The sequence below is a fragment of the Arvicanthis niloticus genome, chromosome 3 (genome assembly GCF_011762505.2).
Source record: "Arvicanthis niloticus isolate mArvNil1 chromosome 3, mArvNil1.pat.X, whole genome shotgun sequence".
Lineage (NCBI taxonomy): Eukaryota > Metazoa > Chordata > Mammalia > Rodentia > Muridae > Arvicanthis > Arvicanthis niloticus.
Genome location: NC_047660.1, coordinates 71,229,707 through 71,237,801, shown reverse-complemented (window position 1 = coordinate 71,237,801; position 8,095 = coordinate 71,229,707).

Sequence of the window (8,095 nt, the reverse complement as noted above, 5' to 3'; positions counted from 1 at the left end):
GGTTGGTCTTCTTATCAACAGTCATCGTCATGAACAATTTAAAACGGGAAAAGAGGGGGCAGGGAAATTTTCAGTGGAAAGACTGAAAAACTATGCTTAGCATGCCTGAGGTCAGCTCAGTCTCCAGCACTGACATCATCATACATGTTAAAAGATATAAGAAGACACAGATACAAGTTTACATTAGCAAGGAAGGGAAAGCCTTATTTAAGAAAAGGGGGTGGAATGGGGGTGGGCAGGGTGCTGGAGAGGTGGCTCAGTTGCTCAGAGCACTTGTTGCTCTTGCAGAAGAGTCTAGTTCAATCTCCAGCACCAGTATGATAATTCACAATGATCTATATGTAAGTCGAGGGGATCCGATGTCCGCTCCTGACCTGTATGGGAACTAAGCACACACATGCAATACACAAATGCATATAGACAAAACACTCTCAAATAAAATAAAATATATAAGGCTAATTTTAAAAAGAAAAGGAAAGCTGGGGTGTGGTGGTGCATGCTTTTAATCCCAGCACTCAGGATGCAGAGGCAGATGGATCTCTCTGAGTTGGAGATCAGTGTGGCCTACAAAGCAAGCTCCGGGACAGCCAAGGCTATACAGAGACACCCTGTCAAAAAAAAAAAAAAAAAAAAAAAAAGGAAGGAAAGAAAGAAAGAAAGAAAGAAAGACAGAAAAGAAAAGAAAAGAAAAGAAACAAGAAAAGAGAGACACAGAGGGCAGGTTTCAAAGCTGGCTAAGTCTTAGAGTAGCAAAAGGACCAGCTTAAGCCAAGTGTGAGCTCACTTACTTTTGGTTGAGTTTGAGAGCGGCTAAATAAAACCAGGAGAAAGATATGAATAAATAATGTTTGGACTATAATATTTAGATGCAGCATGCATGATGTAGTTTACTGACTCTGTGTGCTGAGAGGCCTGGAAAATGATGGGGTACTTTTAAAAGTGTTTCTTTTCCTGATGATGGATTGAGCTAGGACTTGCAAACATGGATTCCTTTAAGGTCCAAACAGGTACCATTAAGTCTGGAGAAGAGGCAAATGAGCGCCCACCTTAAAACTCTTCAGAGTTAACATTTGCTTCAAATAGATCATGTCTTTAAGATCCAGTTCTATCTCTGCCTTGCCAGAGTTACACCAGCTTTACCACTCTGGTGATACTAAGAATTGATGTTTGTCCTGGTACCAAGATAATGTCTGAATGCACATAAAATGCACATAGGACATTCCATAAGTTAACACTTATTTCCACCACTGTGTCATTCCAGTGGCTGGGATTGTGACCCTCCCAAAATTCATGTGTTGAAACCCTAAGCCCCAGCACCTCAGAATAGGACTCCATTTGGACACGGGAGGCAATTAAGTTAAAGTGACCTTTTTAATCTGGGCAGTGGTGGCGCACGCCTTTAATCCCAGCACTTGGGAGGCAGAGGCAGGTGGGTTTCTGAGTTCGAGGCCAGCATGAGGTCTACAGAGTGAGTTCCAGGACAGCCAAGGCTACATAGAGAAACCCTGTCTCAAAAACCACAAAAAAAAAAAAAAAAAAAAAAAAAAAAAAAAAAAAAAAAAAAAAAAAAAAAAAAGAAAGAAAGAAAAGGAAAGAAAGAAAGAAAGAAAGAAAAAGAAGTGACCTTTTTAGAGGTTGAGAAGGAAGTTTAGGAACAAAGCACCTGCTTAGCATTTGCAAGTCCCAGGGCTTGGTCCACAGCTGTACCAAAAAATAAATAAATAAATAAAAAATAAAGGAAGGAAGGAAGGAAGGAAGGAAGGAAGGAAGGAAGGAAGGAAGAAAGAAAGAAAGAAAGAAAGAAAGAAAGAAAGAAAGAAAGGAGAGAGGGGGAAGGGAAGGAGGGGAGGAAGAGGATGATCGGGAAGAGTAGAAGGTAGATAAGGAGGAGCAGGAGGAGGAAGGGCAGGAGGGGTAGGAGGAGTAGGAGGAGGGAGAGGAGCAGAAGGAAAAGCAGGAGGAAGGAGCAGGAGGCAAAGACAAAACCTTTATGGTAGGCACTTATCTAATGTGTATCCCTTTAAGAAAAGGAAATTTGAACCCACACAGGATGCAGGAGACTCATCCACAGAATACAGATCAATCCTGTGAGAGCATAAGGGAGGCCATCTGTGAATCTGCCTTTAGAGAATCATTCCTGATAACATCTTGCTCTTAGACTATGGCCTCCAGAAATGCAAGGAAATTAATTTCTGTTATTTAAACAACCCCTCTGGGATGTGTTGTTGTGGAAACCCTAGGAAACTAATATCGTTGGTATGGTCGAATATGTCAGTGCCCTCAGATAAACCAAGCACCTCTGGAGTAGAGACTAAATTCAGGCAGTGTGCTCACTGGCTCATGCAGTGCTAGTGTGTGGAGGTAGGTAGCCACCCAACAACATGTTAGATGAATGAGTGAAAGAGCTTTCTACCGTTGTTTAGATGTTCTGACTTGGCAGCCAGTACATTTTAAGGCATTCCCCTTTATAACTACATGTTTGACTAAAAGGCTCACGGTGGAGACAAAAGGCAGAGCCATTCAGAAGATTTGCATTGAGCTGTCTGCAAGCATGAGCCGTACAAACTGTGCAAAGGGGAAAGTGTGCTCAATATTTCATTCAGAGAGTAGATTTTAGGAGAATGCTACACTGGACTTCAAGTCTCCTCAAGTCACATTGGAAGCAGCTATGTCTCCCTCACAAAAGTGGGGGAGAAAAAGCCAGAATCTTCTTTGGAATCAAAGCCCCCCGCCCATTACCTACAGGTGAAAAAAACTGTTCAAGTACGCCAAGACGTGATGTGCATGCCGCAGGCCTCAGCCATTGATCTGCCGCAGCGCAATTACCTAGACTCTATGCCATATTTTCCCAATTTGTTGAGAACTATATCATGTGGGAAAGAATTAAAAGGTTTACTAAGGTCAATACAAACATAATTTATTGCTTCCTTTCCGTCAACCAAGCTCATCTGCTTAGGTCTGTGACCAGTTAGTTAAGTTGGTTTTAGCATTGTCCGCTCAGGGGCAAGGTCAAGGTGTCAATTTACCAAATCTGTTCCTCACCTTCTGTGGCACAGTCACAGACTACTGCCCTAAGAGTTCAATATTATTTGCATCTCAGGAGGAACCTGGGGAACAAATCCACCTGGAACAGACAATGTAAGCCAAGGTTGCTGGAAGACATGTTCCTCTTGAGTTTATGCCTGGTTTCATAGATTGAAAGCTTCTGAGAGGGTCAACCTTAGTGAGCTTGGGCTGCTATGACAAACTGCCGTACATGTGTGTGAGAATGGCAGGCTGGTTGACAGCTCTGCAAGCTAGAAAGATAAAGCTCAAGACACCAACAGATCTGCTATCTAGAGAAGACCATCTCCCAGGTTTTCCAACAACATTTTTTATTGAATCCTCATGTGACGGGGAAGGGGGAAGAGAGGGGATTGGTAGGGAGGAAAGAGAGGAGAATAGGACAAAGGCCTCTAATCTCTCCCTCTTTTTAAAGTGTTGCTCATCTCTTTCTTATTGTGGAAGCCCCACAGTAACTCTAACTAAACCTCTTAACATTTGCCATTGTGGGTTTAAGGTCGACCATCGTGGGTTAGGACTCAAAATTTATGAATGAATGAATGAGTGAATGAATGGCAAACTTGCAGCCAACGCAGGACCTAATAGGAAACCTTTAAAGACAGACTCAAATTTCACTTGTCCCACAGAAGCTTAGATTGAAGACAACTTATGATAAACTTGAGAATTTTTGCATACTCAAGCTGAACTGTCAGGCTCATGAATTTCCCGCTTAAAGATGCATTTATTATTTCATTTAAATATCCCATCAGTCAACTCTGAATTTCTCAGAATGTTTGCTTCACACTTGGGATGATATCACCCAACACTTTGACCCTAGGCTGCTCTTCATCAACCCCTGCAAATTTGGATCTGTCGTATCGATTATACACAAATCCTTATTTATGTCTGTTTGCTTTTCTCCCATACCATATTTATTATTATCTTTTATAGTTTCTAAATGATAGTGACCAAGTGTAAAAAAAAAAAAAAAAAAACCCTAGTAATTTGTTATGACTTAATCGATCCCATCAATGGGAACATCTGGATAGAACATCTGGATTGTCTTTTAGTTAGTTCTTCTCTCCCCTAGGAATATTCGAACTTCCCACCTAGAAGAATCGTGGTTTTCATGAGTCTCCTCTTAATTTGGCCTAGTCTCCCATTATGAGGCATTCCAAAGACAGTGTTCAGAAGTGTTAATTTTGAAACATGTAAATACTGTAGGTTAATCTTCTAATTGATGGAAAGTAATAGGATAGGGCTGAGAGTTTAGCTCAGTTGTAAAGGACTAGTATAAAATACGTAAATCCCTAGGTATAATCGACAGCAACACACTTAACTAACGAGTGCTGCAACCAAACCCATCTCCAAGGACCCTGTGCCTCCGTTAGTCAATTACTTTGTAAGTAGATGGCACAAGACTCACTGTGGCGATTTTCTATTTCTCTAGTTTAACAGGCTAGCCAGAGTTTTTATACTGAATGTGAGATTTTTAAAAGGGAAATAATTGGCATCATTTTAAAAAGACATGTAAGGAGCTATCAAATAATTTAAACAAAATGTCAGCAGAATTGAAGATTGGCAGGAACATGTTTGATGCCACGGGCATCAGCCCTACAGTGAGAACCTTCTGTTCTGCAGGCCCACTATTAAAGGTGCTCAACCCAATGAAACACTTGGGAACAATAAACTGTGAAGGTAAGCATCTTTTACAAGAAAATGACAGCATAATATTAATGATACTCTAAGCATCTCTCTTAGTTACAAAGAAAGGTCATTCTCAAATAAATAAATAAAAATATTCTAAATTAAACAGGATAGTGCTTTCATGTCTACCTAACAATGTTTAAGACACTAGCAAACAAAAGGCAGAGAGTGGTGCTCCCTGTGTTCAATACTCCACATAGAATACAGGGTGAGCAACCCTCCTGACTTTTTGGGGGATAAGTTACATTGAAAATTTAGTTAAAAAGGGGGGGGGGGAGTTCTGCGTGTAACATCGTGTAGGCAAGTCAAGGATGTCATGAACATTTTTTACTTTGTGACTTTAATCGTATGTGTTTTCTGCCTTCAGGGTCCAAAGAGTCTTATAACACAGTAGACAAGGATTGTTTTCCTATCAAAGTTATGCATAAGTACAGTGATAGTCTTTAATATATAAAACGTTGCGATTTGTATCTGTGTTCCTGTGGGAGGAGAGGAAGGCACCTCGGCCACAACGAAGGTGTGAAGGTCACAGAATGACTTCTTGGAGTTGGTCTCTCCTTCCACCTTTATGTGGGCCCCAGGGATGAAACCCAGGTCAGCGGTACCTTTACCAGCTGAGCCATCTTGAGGGCCCAAAGACACGATAAAAAATTAAACTTGACTAATTCAAATGTGAATTTTTACTGACTGTACTGCTTTGTGATCAGGTATAAGTTATTCCTGAACTACAAATCATTGTATTTTATAGGTATATTTGTTTACTATACACACAATAAAGCAGTGGTGTGATGGCCTACATGCTGGGTAATCAGCTGTATGTGTCATTGATGAGAATGACAGTACCTGACATACAGTAAGCCCTATCAAACATCAATTCTTCACATTTTATGAGGGCAAGACACTCCTGATAAATCTGACTCGTAAAGTAATTTACTCAAAATTTTCAAAAAAATAAAAATGAAAACAAATGCCAACTCTGAAATGACAGGACCTCTAGTCAACCAGCCTCAACCTGCGGTTTGGGAAAAAAGAAGACATCTTTTCCCAAACACTGAACCACTTTGCCTATAAAGTACTTTCCTCCCATGAATCTGGACAAGTCTTCATAAACATTAATTAATTCTCACTATCCTTATGACGCCCACTTCACAGTACAAACTATTAGGCTGGGCTGGGAGGCGCGTCGGACGCTATGGATGCTATAATTACATAACAGTCCTCCTTTTACCAGGGCTCCTCCGCAGAGCTCATGTACATGCCAATGGATGCTCACACTGCAGATCAAACAGCCCTGTCTGCAGGTAATAAGACAGGCAGCTCACCATCTGTGCCTGACTGCAACAGGACCACAGAGCATCTGTAAACACGAGGCCAATCTCTTGCCCTTCAGTCAATCTTTCTAAAAGCACATGTTTGTTAGCTTTTTATATAACTAACAAAACAATGATAACAAATTCAAGGTCTAGGAACTAATGAACTAATGTCTTCCATATACTCTTCCCTAACACAGCTTAATTAACACAAATACTTTGTCATGTGTAGGCACTTCAGCCTTGAGAAAGACCTTGAGAACAACAAAGTGGATATAGCTGAGAAATAGGAAAGTCTTTGGGACCCCAAGCACAGATTGATCTTGAGGCCAAATGAGGCAAGCTTTACTACCTTTAATTCAGGATAGTTAAGTCTCCTCTCTTTGACCTCAGACAAATTAAAGCATGTCCAAAACCGGTTTTCTCGCCTCGGTGCCAACAAGCTCCGATCCTCGTCTCTTTTTGTCAATTTTTTTTTTTTTTTTTACATTGCTCAGGCAAGGCTGAGGCAGATGGGGTTCAATTTGCACTAATGTCATTTCTTATTTAGTGGTCAAGTGTGTGCTTTTACAGAGAGAATCAGAGGGCATGTACTTTGCTGTTCTGCTCTTTTCAGTTAACACTGCTTGATAAACACAAGTCCAGGTGTTGGCACCATGTCCATTCTGGCCATCTTGAATAGCCCAGAGAAAGTTTTTCCAATCTTGTGCTATGACATCAATTTCTTGAGGAGAAAAACAATCTTTTACTCTTCAGATGTCAAACACATAAGCAATTTTATAGTTCTTATGCCCAGTTGCCTATGTCCCAGAAAACAAATAGATGAAACCATTTACTGAAACACCAGCAACCGATGGTGTAATTATGTGAGTGGTTAGCGTAACCTGTGCTTTAGTTGCCCTGTAGACTTGAAGTGCTAATTCACATGTGACTACTAAACTACTGATGACACCATGTAGGGTTTTTTGTTTTTTTCCGGGAGATAATTAGATAATTTAACACTTGCGCTTTTCTTTGGTTTAACACAGTATTTCTCAAAATGTGAAATTGGTCTATAACATCTGTAATATACTTTCTCATTCTCTCTTTCTTCTTCTCTCTTCTTCTCCCACCTCCCTTTCTCTCCCTTTCTCTCCTTTGTCTTTCCCCCTCCCCCCTTTGTCTCTCTCTGTGTCTCTCTCTGTGTCTCTCCCTCTGTCTCTCCCTCTCTCTGAATAAAATTGTATTTGTTTTCTGTGGCAGGTACTTTGAAAGATAGGCTTTTCTAGTGAAGGTGAGGATGTTGTCAAACTCATTACAAAGAAGAGATGAAATGTGTTCATATTCAATTACATACGGAAATAGAAAGTACTGTAACATTCGTGAGTGTGAATGTGTGTGTATGTGTGGGTTTGTGTGTGTATAACTGTGTGTGTTTGTGTATGCGAGTTTGTACATATGTGTGTTTGTGTGTATGTGTGTATTTGTGTGTGTGTATGTGTTTGTGTGTATGTGTGTGTTTGTGTGTATGTGGGTGTGCTTGTGAGTATATGTGTGCATAGGCCAGAGGCTGACATCAAGTATTGTCCTCCACCTTATGTTTTGAGACAGAGTCTTTTGCTAACCCTGGATATCATCACTTTTTCTAACTGGCTGTCAGCAAGATCCAGGTATCCTCCTGTCTCTGCCTCCTCAGCACTGGGATTACAAGCATGCACCCTTTCCATGTAAGTACATGGGACCAGACACAGATGTTTGTACAGCAAGCACTTTACCAACTGCACCCTCTCTCCATCCTAACATTCAGTGAACAGGACTATAAATCACACGGCTGAGCCTGATGGTACAGGGTGGGGACTGTTTTAGAACAAAGCATCAGAGAAAACTTTTAGGAATGTACAGTTGAGTCGAAAACTGATTAACAAGGAGGGGTAGATCTTTGTGAAGACCTTTTAACCCAAGGGAACAGCAGACGTCTAAGACAGAAAAAAAGCCTATATGGTGGGCACAGAACAAATCAAATGCCAGTATGGCTGGTGCGTAGCTGGACAAGAGAA